This window comes from Rhyacophila brunnea, unplaced genomic scaffold, assembly GCF_057557595.1.
Source record: "Rhyacophila brunnea isolate RB1 unplaced genomic scaffold, BYU_Rbru_1.0 scaffold_20, whole genome shotgun sequence".
Classification (NCBI taxonomy): Eukaryota; Metazoa; Arthropoda; class Insecta; order Trichoptera; family Rhyacophilidae; genus Rhyacophila; species Rhyacophila brunnea.
Genome location: NW_028232860.1, coordinates 31,418,462 through 31,431,864, shown reverse-complemented (window position 1 = coordinate 31,431,864; position 13,403 = coordinate 31,418,462). Strand labels below are relative to the sequence as shown.

Below are 13,403 nucleotides of genomic sequence, written 5' to 3'. Positions count from 1 at the left end.
TTCCCAAGTAGACAAACACAATTTTCTATTTTTTTATTTTAAACAATAATTATTATAGCCTAGATTTATGTTAATCAAAGTAAAGTTTAAATTTCATTTTCACAACGATTATCAAATCAGAGTTGTCTAGTTGTAGTATTGAGGTGACGAAATATAACGAAGCTTTATTAAATAAATCTTTTTTAATTTTGAAATACCAAAATCAAAAGTATACTTACTACTTAGCCAATCTGATGGTGGAATAAAATAATCCAGATACTCTTAAATCTCTCAGAATTTAAGATAATTAGTTTAGAAAATCTAAAAATATCTAGTTAATTTGTAATTTTACTTAAGGATATCAAAGTTTCGCGATTCTTTCTGAGGGAGTAAAGAAGAAGAAATAATAATAGCGACCTATTAAACGAAGGCAAATATAAATTTTATTGTAATAGATGCTTGAGAAAATTATTTTCATTAAAATTATGGCGCGGAGTTAAGAGTAGATACGGAGTCTTTGTTGGAAAGAGTTGGAGCGACAAATTGACAGGGAACAATAGTTTATTAGAAATATTTTTATTTTTTGTCCACTTGATATTAATAAAATGTTTGAAAAAAAAGTAAAGATTATATTGTTCTAGAATTAATTTAAAGAACACGAAGTTGACGATATAACAATAGTTCTTTGTTTTTGTGTCCTTTACTGGTAAGGATTGTGAGCTTTTTTAAAAATTCATTATCAACCATACCATACAAATAAATGCTCTCTCTTATGAGACTTGTATTGATTCATCATCATCATTATCCTGGATCTATCCACTGCCGGATGACGGCCTCTCCAAGCTGATTCCACTTCTTTTGTGTGTTGCGTTGACACGTACTTCCGCAGAACATAACCATTTCATCAATCCAGCGAACTCTCAAGTCTATCTTGTGGACGTTCTGTACCTCTTGGGTACCACTGCATGATTAGATTTGTCCAGAGATTGTCCCTTCTTCCAGCTATGAGTATTGTGTCATTGTGTTCCTCTATTTTATTTCTTAATATTTTTAATGGTCAAGGTTAGATGTTTTATATAGTATGTTTGGTTTTTGTGAGAGTTTTTTAAAGATAATTTCGTGATTGTATTGTTATCTGTACAAAGCACTGATAGCCCATTGCTACTTTTATAGTATTGGGCAGTTGTAAATGACATATTATTACACTGTTTAAGACATGTTGCTGTCACATAAACAGCAACCATTGTCCTTTATGTTGACTCTGCTGACATATTATGCTCTCTATACATATAAAACATGATAATAATAATATATGGTAACTCATGGTATTTGACAGGTTAAAAATGTGGAAATGACAAAGAAACGTTTTCTCAAACAGATCAAGTCAAGAGTGCCATGGAATTCTACATGTATATGCTCTGTGTTCCATTGTATTTTAATAGGGATGAAGCCAAGTTGTAGAAAAGTATTTAAATTATATGGCAACATTAACGAGGCCACGATCCTTAATCATTATAAATAAGATAAATAAAAAGATGATGATATAAGCATATATTTTACATTTATTTTTAATAGTTTTAAATGTTTTCGTTCCTGGGGTTTTGGGACAACAAAATTAGCCGGATACTTACAGACCACAATGGATACCATGCGGTCCATCCAAGAATATTAATTTATCGATCTATATTTACGAGAAGCGGACCACCCGTCTTATGAGCTGGATGCGGTGATAAAAGTCTGACAGAGAAAATAGACCACGAAGGTCAGGCATATTGGGTCTCTTTAAAAGCATAAGATGCAAACCACATTCTCCAAGAATAATCTAAAATGTATACGGAAAGGGAAAAGTTGCCCAAGTTGGTTCAACTACTCGTAACTATCGGGTTCATAAGGTTGTTAGACCTGGTCGCTTCAAATGCACATTTTATTGTTTTTATAAAAAATGCGGCATATTTATGTGAGCGTTAACATCCCTTCAGAAAGTTTTCTCGGTAATACTATATCAGCTTTTGTTTTTTCAATTTTATTAAATGTTTATTCGTATTCATCCCTTCTGCGCAATTTTAGTTTAAAATCAATTATTAAACTTAGTCAAAGAAGTCTTTAGTACCTTTTGATTTCAACATTGGTTAACTGTTCTTGAAAGACTTTTAGGTATTACACAACAAGAATTTCAGTGAATTGTTATATCGAACATACATATACATAACTTGAAAATACTTCAGATCGTACTATCGATTTTTGTGTATTAGATCAAGGAATATCAATTACCTTTATTACTAACCGACGCCTGGCTCTCGCCAAATATTTTTAGATATAACGTCTACTTGAACTTTCTAACAATTTAAAAAAAAACTATTTCTTTTATTCAATGAATAATGATGGTCAATAATAACGCAATTTGATAAGCATTTAATGTATGACTTACTAGTTTAAAATGTAATTAGATAGGAGGCTCGTAGCATAATTGATTAATGCACAGATTGGCGCGACACCACTAATAGTTATACGGGTTCAATTCCCGTCCCAAATACAATGATTTTTTTGTGGGTATTTTCAAGTTATGTATGTTCAATATATGGAATGTTACATTCTCAAAATCTTGTGAATTATTCATTGAATAAAAGAAATGGTTTATTAGGAATTGTTATATGCCTGATTGATCGGTCATGGTACGTGATGAGTTCTATTCGGTAGACAAATTTAAGAGTATGCGGGGATCGCTGTTGGTAACTTGGGCATTTAAAACTAGTCATGATCCTCAACAATGAGCGATACGAATATGTAGAATATTCAATTTAATATTACTAATTGAAGCAGAAATAACGTTCAGCATTGTATTGAAACGGCACACCATTATTAATATCGCTTTGGTTTTCATCGATTGTCATCTGGGGTCAATCAGCCGAGACGGCAGGTGTCGCCAATTAGGCTAATGGCCTGGCCCGGGTCCCAAATGGAGCCCTAATTCGACTTTGACAGTGTCCCGGGCTCGTCGCGCGCTCCCCAAAGCCCGCCATCAATTTAATTTGCATCAAATTGATACGTTTAAGTGAATATACGAGATTCATTCTCCGGTAAAGATTTTCGGAACACGTCCTCTTGTATTAAGGGTAATTTATTATATTATTACGCTCAAGTTATCAGAAATGTCATATTTCATAAAAAAGATGGACCGTAATAATAATATTGTGTTCTTAGTATAATAATTTTGATCTTTTCAGAAGATTTACCGTTTATTTTTGGTGACAATAAATTCATGATGAGTTTATTGGATTGTTACTGAAAAAATTGAATCTGCTAAAATTTAAAGTGTGTTTCGACCATTGATATACTACTGGATGAATCATATGCTTCTTAAAATGACGCCCGATTTTCAGCGACTCAGCCTGTGTTAAAACTTACTGTCTTATTATACCTCACTTAATATTTGTCTCGAAAACGACCTGGCAATAATTATGAGTAAGCAAGATCTAGCGTGCATCTTACTCTAACTAATAGTCAGCGCATGACGACTTGCTCTGTTTGCTCAGACATGAATTTTTGGTAGCTTGCAAGCTTTGGGTTGAAGACACCCTTAGGGTCACTATTCCAAGAACGCAAATTTAGTTTTACAGCCAGGGCATACGGGTGAAATTCGGGAATTCATGTTAACGGTCTTAACGCATTATACTTACAAGGAAATATTATAAGACGATATTCGTAATATCTTTTGTGGTACATTTTTAAAATGACACTTGTATGGGAACTCCTCATCTAGTAGTATATCAATGGTTTCGACATTGGTGACTACTTTGGTAAAAGCGTATATTTCCTGTGCTTTCTTCTAATCTTAGCCCATTCTCAGATATTTATCAGCTAGGGTGTCTACCTTCTACCCATCGCCCCCACAGGGAGCACACGGAAGGGCTGACAGGGCTCTAGCCTGGGGGCCCGGGTTTAGGAGGGGCCTGGCGAAGCAATTCGGCCAGATAAGTGAGATAAACACACATCACAAATTTGCTTTAATAGAAAAAGTCGCTTGCGGCGCTATTTTACTTCAATAATGACTGTTATTGTTTAAAATTATGTGGTTGTATGATAAAACTTTTCATTGTGTATCGATACTTGACAACTCCATAATTCAAATAGATGTATTAAAATATACAAAAAAGACACTACATATTATAGGTACATGGTGTGTAAAACTCCCACCTCCGCACCCATTATGTATATGCAGCCACGTCATACGCGGCCGGCTAACATAACCCTTACGTGTGCCAGATCAAAGAATTTAAGCCCTCATTTTGTCCCGAGCAGAGCCGCACGGGACTGGTGATGCAATCTTGCACCGAAGTGCGAATGCATGATGTTAATTTATATGGCAACTATCAGAGTGACATTAATTTGAAGAGTCGAAAGGGGAGTCGAGAGTGTCCCGCTCCTCCTACGCTCTGGCGAATTTAGTAAAGGCCGCAAAATTGGCCTCGGTTGCCATCGTTCCGTTCGGGCCATGTTCTACTACTTTCACTCTTAACCATTTTAGACCAGACACAGTGGTTTCGATGGCAGGTTCTATGGATTTGGCTTGTCACCTGTCTTTGTGTCGGAAAATTACAGGATATAAACCGTAATTTATGGAAATATCTTGAAATGCGTAGAGAAGAATTGAATACGTTACCGGAACAAAACTGTGTTGACTTAACGTTAACGATCGTCTACTATGTTTATTAAGTTGACGAAATTAAGTTCAAATTGCACTTCAATTTTATTTATTGTTAACATTCTCAAAGATTTGGAAGAAGTGCTATTATAGCTGACAGTTGGTAATCAAATATTATCGGTTTTGTTTTAGCTATATCCATGTTGAGCCTTCATTTCTCTCCAGAGTATTACCTATAGATATTATATTGAGATGTATTCCATTGATTATCAATACCATGTCGAAGATGTTGTGGTATTTTTTGAAGACTGTATTGGATAATTACATAAATAATAATGGTGCTATTATATAACCTTGTTTTACTCCAAATTAAAACCTGAAATAATTATTAAGATATCTATTTCACGATATTTACAATCCGTCTGTCATGACGCAATAACCGGGAAGAAAACAGTAACAAGAAAAAAATAATTGAAACCCCAAAATTATGTCAACATAATATGCAGCAAAAGTTTTCAGATATAAATACATTTTTATATAATATCCAGTTTTGGGCTTCCTATTTTAGTTTCTAGATTCTTAAAAAAGCTCTAGGCAAAATAAATTATTCCCGTTCACCAAACGTTGGAACCAACCCTCGCTTACTTATTCTATTTTCGAAATATCATAATATTCTATTTTCAAAATAAAATAAATGCTATTTTCAAAATGTAATATCTGATCTTAGTTTGTGTACGTCATAATAATAATAATATATTACAGTATTATTAATAGTGATCTGCAGAAAATAATCTTTGAGAAAATTGTTTGGTAAAAGATAAAAATTACTTTGAGATGAAAGGAGTCATTTTCTATTTTTCATGATAAATGCTTCATTATATTTTATTGGACAATGAAAGTATTGTTATATCAAAAGACATTTAGTTAGTCTGGCTTCTTATGTTATATAAGCCTTTACGGGTTTTTAGAGGTTATTGTTTCGATTCCCGCTGATGCCAGAGTGCAACTGGGCGACGTAACAACTGGGTGATGGATAACTGGGCGCTGAACAGATAAATGAAATGCGCAAAAAAATAAAAGTATATTACAAAATAAATAAACAAGTGGACCGACATCATTTATATTATAATAACGTATATCACGAATATAACATAACACGAAGTTTATGATTGTTGTAAAAACTTATGACGATTGTGTGTTTTGCATTCCAATGCTATACAGAGTTTCTTGGGAATTCGATATTTGGAAATAATCATTAGAAACGTATAAACGGTATTCAACCAATTGCACAATGAGTTTTAAGGAAATTTTGATTGACATAATATTATATTATACAAAACTGAAATATAACAACCAAACGATCACAAAGATTGGGCAATATTTGAGATTATTTGTAGGTAATTGATGTTCATACCACGAGAAGGTGCACCAAAGCTAGATATTGGTACATACAAGTTTGATACGGTCAACATTTTCATATACCTTGGTTCTCTTGTAACTCGACATAATGATATTACAGAAGAAATCAACAATAGAATCATGTCTGCGAATAAATGCTACTTTGGCCTGTTAAGACATTGTAAGTCCCGCATACTCGCCGAACTAAAAGCACTCTTTACAAAACACTTGTAAAGCCAGTGTTCACCTACGCATTGGAAACCTGGACATTAACTCTGCGAAATGAACGAGCCTTGAACATTTTTTAAAGAAAAATTCTCCGCCGTATATATGGACCGATCAGGGACGGCACCAATTGAAGGAGAAGATACAATGCTGAGCTCTACGGACTGTACAAAGATTGCAGCGCAGTTAAATCAATTAAGATTGGGAGACTGCGATGGCTAGGTCATATGCACCGTATGAATGACAATGAACTGGCAAAGAGAGTGATGTCCAGCAATCCAATAGGGCGTAGAAGAAAAGGCAGGCCAAAGATTCGCTAGTTGGATGGAGCTGCCAGTGACTGCTGTATTCTGGGGGTACCGAAACAGGAGGAGGGAGCTGTTGGAGGAGGCCAAGATCCACACCGGGTTGTCGCGTCCCTGATGATGATGATGAATTGATGTCCATATTATTTATAAATATCTGTAATTGATTAATATTCTTGATCATTTTGTCGTTCCATTAAATGTTTGTATAATATATTGTCAAAATTAGAATTGCACACATATTGTTCAATTTGATAATTATTAGTTTTAACGATTATTGCATGATATCACTGTGCACTGTCCACGTTGCTGAGTCTTCATAAACCATGAATACATACAATTTAATATATAATACAAAATGATATTCAGTAAATTATGTTATTTTTCATCCAGAATAATAAATTTAATTGAACCTTGTAATTTTTATGTTATTAAAAGTAATGTTAGAAAAGTTCCCAAATTCAGGAAAGCAGTATATCTGGGAAACGATAATATTAAAATTATCTACGTAATGTTGTTTAGAGTATACTTAGTGGTATTTTGTTTGAAGTTTCTAGAGTAAAATATAAGAAAAATATGCAAATAATGACAAAATGAACTCAATGTTACTTGTGATAATGTTATACTCAAATTACACGACCAGCAGCCCGATTTCCTAACTATCGTCTCGTGTGGCACCAGACGAGATGACGTAATTGTGTCGTCACGCTCGAGGCATGCCGACCGCGCACAGAATAACCATAGAAAATATTATTATGATACACCTATATGTGTATGGTGACAATGAATAGCGCCGCTGTCGGAGTAGCGTAATATTCTCGAGTGCTATTATCACTCCGGTAGTACGTCATAATGATGTCATATGACGTCATCTCGACCGGGAAGCTTGCACTCGCAAGTTCTAACATAGAGCCCCAGCACTGCGATTTCCTAACTCTCGTCTCGTGTGGCACCAGACGAGATGACGTAATTGTGTCGTCACGCTCGAGGCATGCCGACCGCGCACAGAATAACCATAGAAAATATTATTATGATACACCTATATGTGTATGGTGACAATGAATAGCGCCGCTGTCGGAGTAGCGTAATATTCTCGAGTGCTATTATCACTCCGGTAGTACGTCATAATGATGTCATATGACGTCATCTCGACCGGGAAGCTTGCACTCGCAAGTTCTAACATAGAGCCCCAGCAGCCCGATTTCCTAACTATCGTCTCGTGTGGCACCAGACGACATGACGTAATTGTGACGTCAGCCAATACATGCCGCCCGGGCTGCATACTCTCAGATTTTCCGAATCTCACCGACTGTATGTGCTTTTGTCTTGCCGAGTTGTAAGTGATACAAAAAAATTATACCCAAGCCGTTAAGTTTCGATTCTGGCCGCACGAAGCACTGTCAATGCAGTGCTGTATTTGGAAGAATAGTCGCTGGTCTTTATTTATTTTTTTATCTGGCCATATCATGCAATATTTAAAAAAAAATGATGACAATTAATTGACACAGAAAATATGTGGCTAGACTGTTTAGACTTTAGTGCAACTACCAAACCGAATTGAATTTGGTTTAATTACAATTATGTAATACTAGAAATACAATGTACGTTTTATAGCAATGAAAACAAGCATCGGGACGATCCAATTGTTATCTGAATCGGTGTGTGTATTATTGATATATTAGATTTATAATTAACTATTTCTTTTATTCAACGAATAATTGACAAGATTTAAGAATGTACCATTCTAATTAGTGAACATACATAATTTTGAAAAACACTTTTCTCAACTCAACTCAAAAAATCTTTTTGAAAAAAGTAAGACACCCGGCAGGAATCGAACCTGCATCTCTTGGGTTTACGCCCCATGCGCATTGTCCACTATGCTACTAGGTGACATACTAATTATGACAAATTTTAACTATTGGCCTATATACTACATGCTCAACAGTGCTCTTTCAAATCTAGCTACTAAATTTCCAAATCAAAATGATTTTTTGTGATATTTTCTCAGAAGTGTTTTTCAAAATTATGTATAAGATTTATGTTGAGAATCTAGTCGTGTAATTAGAAAATTTCCAAGAAAAATTGTATTGAGTAAAAATCAATTGTGTGGAATTTATTAATATTACCTAATATTATACTGCTGAATAATAGGGATTCCTTCATCAAGACGTATACCAATCTCCACTTTGATTTAAAATTTCTCAATCAAGTGACGTGGCGTTCTGCAGCATAAAAATAACAACGAAATTCCTTTCGCGGAAATATTCCGCAGTCAAAACATAAAATATGCCAAGCGTTTGAGCGCAGAATGTACCAAACAAGTGAGATAAATCTTGTCTAGAGATATACATTTTTGAGCGCTACTCGTTTGCCCTACGACATTTGATACATGCGCGTCTGGTATACACTACGTTAGCACGAATCTTATATTATGTTACTGTAATGGTCAAAAGACTATTATTTAACATGAATAGGTACTTGAGATATCTTCTAAATATAAAAATAAAGTATAAAAATAACGAAATAAAAAATGTTTTTCACTATGATTCACAAAATTAGCATAATTATAATCTCAAGCTGGTGTATCATGAGGTGTAAAAAGACAAAATAAAAATGAAATATTATCGCATTATTTCAGTACTATGTACTAAGTTAAAAGCTTGTTTTTTTGTTCAATCAATTATATCACCAGCAGAAAATACTTTAAATGATTCAATCTGTTATTAAAAAAAATATTTCATTTACAAAATATATATATAATTTACTTTAGTAGGAGGTAATAATATTAATATCACATTTCATGGAGGTACGAAGAAGAAGAAAAACTGATTTAGCAAGTCTCATTAATGTGTTCAAATAAAACTTAAAAATATTATAAGGAATATTTCATGTTCATAGTTACAATATGTTAGCAGAATAAGTTGTAAACATGAACGTTGCTCTCTTAGGTCTTGTTCACATGGCGCGTATCTCACGGCTATATGTTGCGACTGCATTTGGACAGCTCGATGAGGCCATCTGTACTTCGACCGTGCGCAAGCAGTGACGCACGACGATTATTACATGTGGACGGCTCAATGAGGTCACATGTACCTAGAATGCGCGCGAGTCAAAACGCGCAACGTAGATAAGGCATTATTGCATTATATATCTTGACAAGCTCATTGGTAAAAATATTTTTTTCACGACATACAATAATGCTTTAGCAATTGTTGTACTTATGTGAAAATTATCTGAGAAGATACACATATTATTATTATATTTGAGTTTGCACTGATACTTTTATTATTAAGGGCACACATGCTTACCTAGAGTTTCTGTTTTTTCATTTAAAGTTGAACTATGACATTGAATACTAGGTATGATTTTTAAAGTGAAAGTGATATTATGTTACATTTCTTTTACGCATGCTAATATGATTAAAAAGTTATTCTTTCTCTTTCTGTCACATTCGAATTTGATTACCGAAGTTTAAACATTTACTATGCGTATTAGCTGACGTGCTTCGTCGTTTACAAATTATAACATAAATTTAAAAAATATATGTATTTATAATATTAAATATATTTTATAATGTACACAGATTTTTTTAACAACTATATTATATATACTTTTATTTATTTGTCGCATATTTAAAATGTTCTTGCTATATTAAAATCTTTTTTTTAGCCGGCCAAATAAATCCGTATTTTTGGCCATAGACTAATATAAAAATCTCTCTCCTGTCAAATATTATGTTTGCAAATTGCAAGGTACCTAAAACAATTGTGTTTTATATCAGGAATAAGAAACACTATCTGTAAGTACAATATTATGTTATTTATTACTATCGTAGTATTCTGTGTGTTTTGCATATATTATTCAAGTGTTTATTTATTGTTTTCTTAGTCTATACATACTTTCAATGTTTCATAATTCCGACGTAATACAATCCTTTTTTTGAGGTTAGTTACATTCATTCCAGAATTATATAAAACCTGTGATTTCATATATATTTGTTTGATATAATCTAAGGCGTTCTAGTTGTTATTAAACATGTTACCTACCTGATTACTTTATTTTAGTTAATCAATCTTTTTTGATGCTTTGTATTATCACTAATCCGTTTTAATTACCACTCTTCAAACAGTCGCCAACTATAAAAGATTAAAAATCACACTATTAACAGTTCCTATGTTATGTTTTTTGCAGATGGAGAAAATGTCTACCGAGATCTTTGCTTGTCGACGGTTTCATATGAATAAGATGGAATGAAATAAATCTTTTAATTAATAATGAAATAAATCCAACTTTCGGCGTACGATTCGAACATGGCGTGATTTATGACGTCGACCATCAAGCATATGCACCCATTTTATAGATTTAATAGTACAATTACACAAGGTAAATATAAAGTGACTAATGTTTAAAAAATAAAACAATTTTATAAAAACATTTTTGCACTAAATTTATTATCGATAATGATATAAAAGTTGCTCTTTTGATTCGTAATATAAAATATAATATAATTGTGCATATCAGTTACTTGTATCATATTAGGTATGTCATTTGGTAGAGCTTACTCTCCAAGTCTTGTCTTTTTCAGCCTCAATATCACTTTGATATTAGAAAAATTGTCTTTCCAACACCAATGAAAGGTGCATGTATCTATACACACACATTTCAAAGGCTTTAAGTTTTCTAGATGCTGTATATTACTTCTTCTCTTCGGCTATATCCGCATCTTAGTTGCAGCATATGGATACAATGCGGCGCCTCCAAGAATCTCTGTCACTCTAGTTTTTTTGCATCGTTCCAGGTCATACTAGCAGCCCGTAACTCCGCCAGATATGCTATATAGATAGTATTTAGCGGCCATCCAGGACGCTGGAATCCGGTTGGCTTGAAGAACAGGCAAACCAGATTGGGATTCTCTTCAGGCACTCGCAGCACGTGGCCGGGCCAGGTACAAAGTTGCGTATTCACTCTCAGCGTGATGGGAGGCTATTTGGTGCGTTCTTTTATCTCCCGTTACTTCTAAAATTACCGCACACCCAGTATCCGTCGTAAACATCTGTTCTCGAAGCTCAGTATACGGTTGCACGGAGCCTTTGTAAGGTGCCATGACATAAAAACTAGTAAGATATTTAAAATAGCTGCTAGAATGAATACATTGTTGAAAGGAAATGAAAACTGATAATATGATATATCAATTAATTTGTCCATCTGAAGTTGTAGATATCAGTTAATAATTATGTGTTATACCAGTAATTAAATGCTGACTTCAAATGAAAATTGACAATTAAATATTGAAATAATATATTACCAGTTTTGATTTTTTTAAGTACTATACAATATCCATGGTTCATATTACAATGTCATAGTAAAACTTAGAAGAATAAAATATGTCGTAAGACGAAATCAATCTTGGGGTTTTAATATAAGTTAAATAAATAGTACACAGCTAATTTGTTATTACTTTGAATACATGCCATGTCTTTACATCAATAAAAAACAGAAAAACAATTTAATAATGTATAAATATTTGTATAAGACTTAACAACGGCTGACATCTAGTTAGACACGATGACCTCCATTTAATTTCCTCTTATTTTAAAATTCACCAAGATATATCCTAATAAGTAGGTAAGTATATTACATTTGTACATATAATAAGTAAATCAAGTACTTAACATAAATAATTATACTGTAAAATTAAATTACAATTGAAGCAGTATATATGGACCCCACAGAGTAATTAACAATATAATAATTTATATAATTATATCGGGTATATACTATATTGACACATTTTAATGAAGTCTATTTTTCTTGGTACCTACGTTCAATGATAAATGTTGTTTTATATTGTAACATAAACAATGGTAATATGCATTGATCTTTCTGATTTTTAAACTGTGATATCTATTTTATATATCTATTGATTTCTATGTGTATTATTGATACATTATTTACTTCAAATACAATAATTTCAAAACTAACAGTAAATAATATATAGAAAGCGTCATGTTGTTTAGTTGGAAAATCTACTAGGAAATTCCATCCAATCCAAATCCAATTTTTACCAGGTGGGTACTTGTAGGTCAGTTATTTTTGGAATAAAATGAATCCCTTAAAAAATATGAAATAAGAATAGAATGATAAATATTTGTGAAAATTTACCAAATCAACATGTTTAACGTGAATATTTTCACACTAAAATGATAAATATTGTTAAGAAAATATACACAAACAGTTCATTCAGAAGTTATGACGTTTAAAAGATCCCGCGAGTTAACTCGTGCGTGGCACTGATCAGTTATGAGGTGATATCAGTTATAATCATTTATGAGGAATGGTTATAAGCCATTGGCACAACCAATTTGGTTTTTGACCTTGAGAACAAAATGTACTTTTTACACGGAACCAAACCCCACGGCTGCAGAGACGAATGCTTATACAAAATATGGCACAGTGGAATCGCCAGCAAGATCTGTAGGTATCATTATTTAGATGTAAGTATACATATTATTTTGAATTTCATAAAATTACACTCGTTCTGGGTGTCTCGTAACAGTAAACTATATTAGTAAATTAGATATATCTTGATGAACTATAAAATAGTGATGTAATATAGACTTGTTGAAAATATATTAAGCATAATAAAATTTAAAATAAAAATTTAGAAATTCAGCCTTTCTGGTTCTCTAATATTCATAGATCTACTGGTTCTGGGATCTACTATTTCTGGCAGTAGACAATTCATATAAAAGTGATATATCTTTTTTTCAATCTTTTCAATCCAAAATGTCTCGTCTTTTTTGATTAATTCTATTTTAACAGGAAAATTATGTCCCGTCCAAACTCCAAAT

At 33.0% G+C, this 13,403-nt stretch overlaps 1 long non-coding RNA gene across 1 annotated transcript; it reads left to right on the top strand.

The window, feature by feature from the left end:
• The first annotated feature begins 9,844 nt into the window (after positions 1–9,844).
• On the top strand, positions 9,845–12,463 carry LOC147071520 (uncharacterized). The gene is made up of 4 exons (XR_015070796.1): positions 9,845–9,911; positions 10,222–10,351; positions 10,744–10,935; positions 11,351–12,463. It is a non-coding gene; the product is annotated as an uncharacterized LOC147071520 (long non-coding RNA).
• Positions 12,464–13,403: the final 940 nt, after the last annotated feature.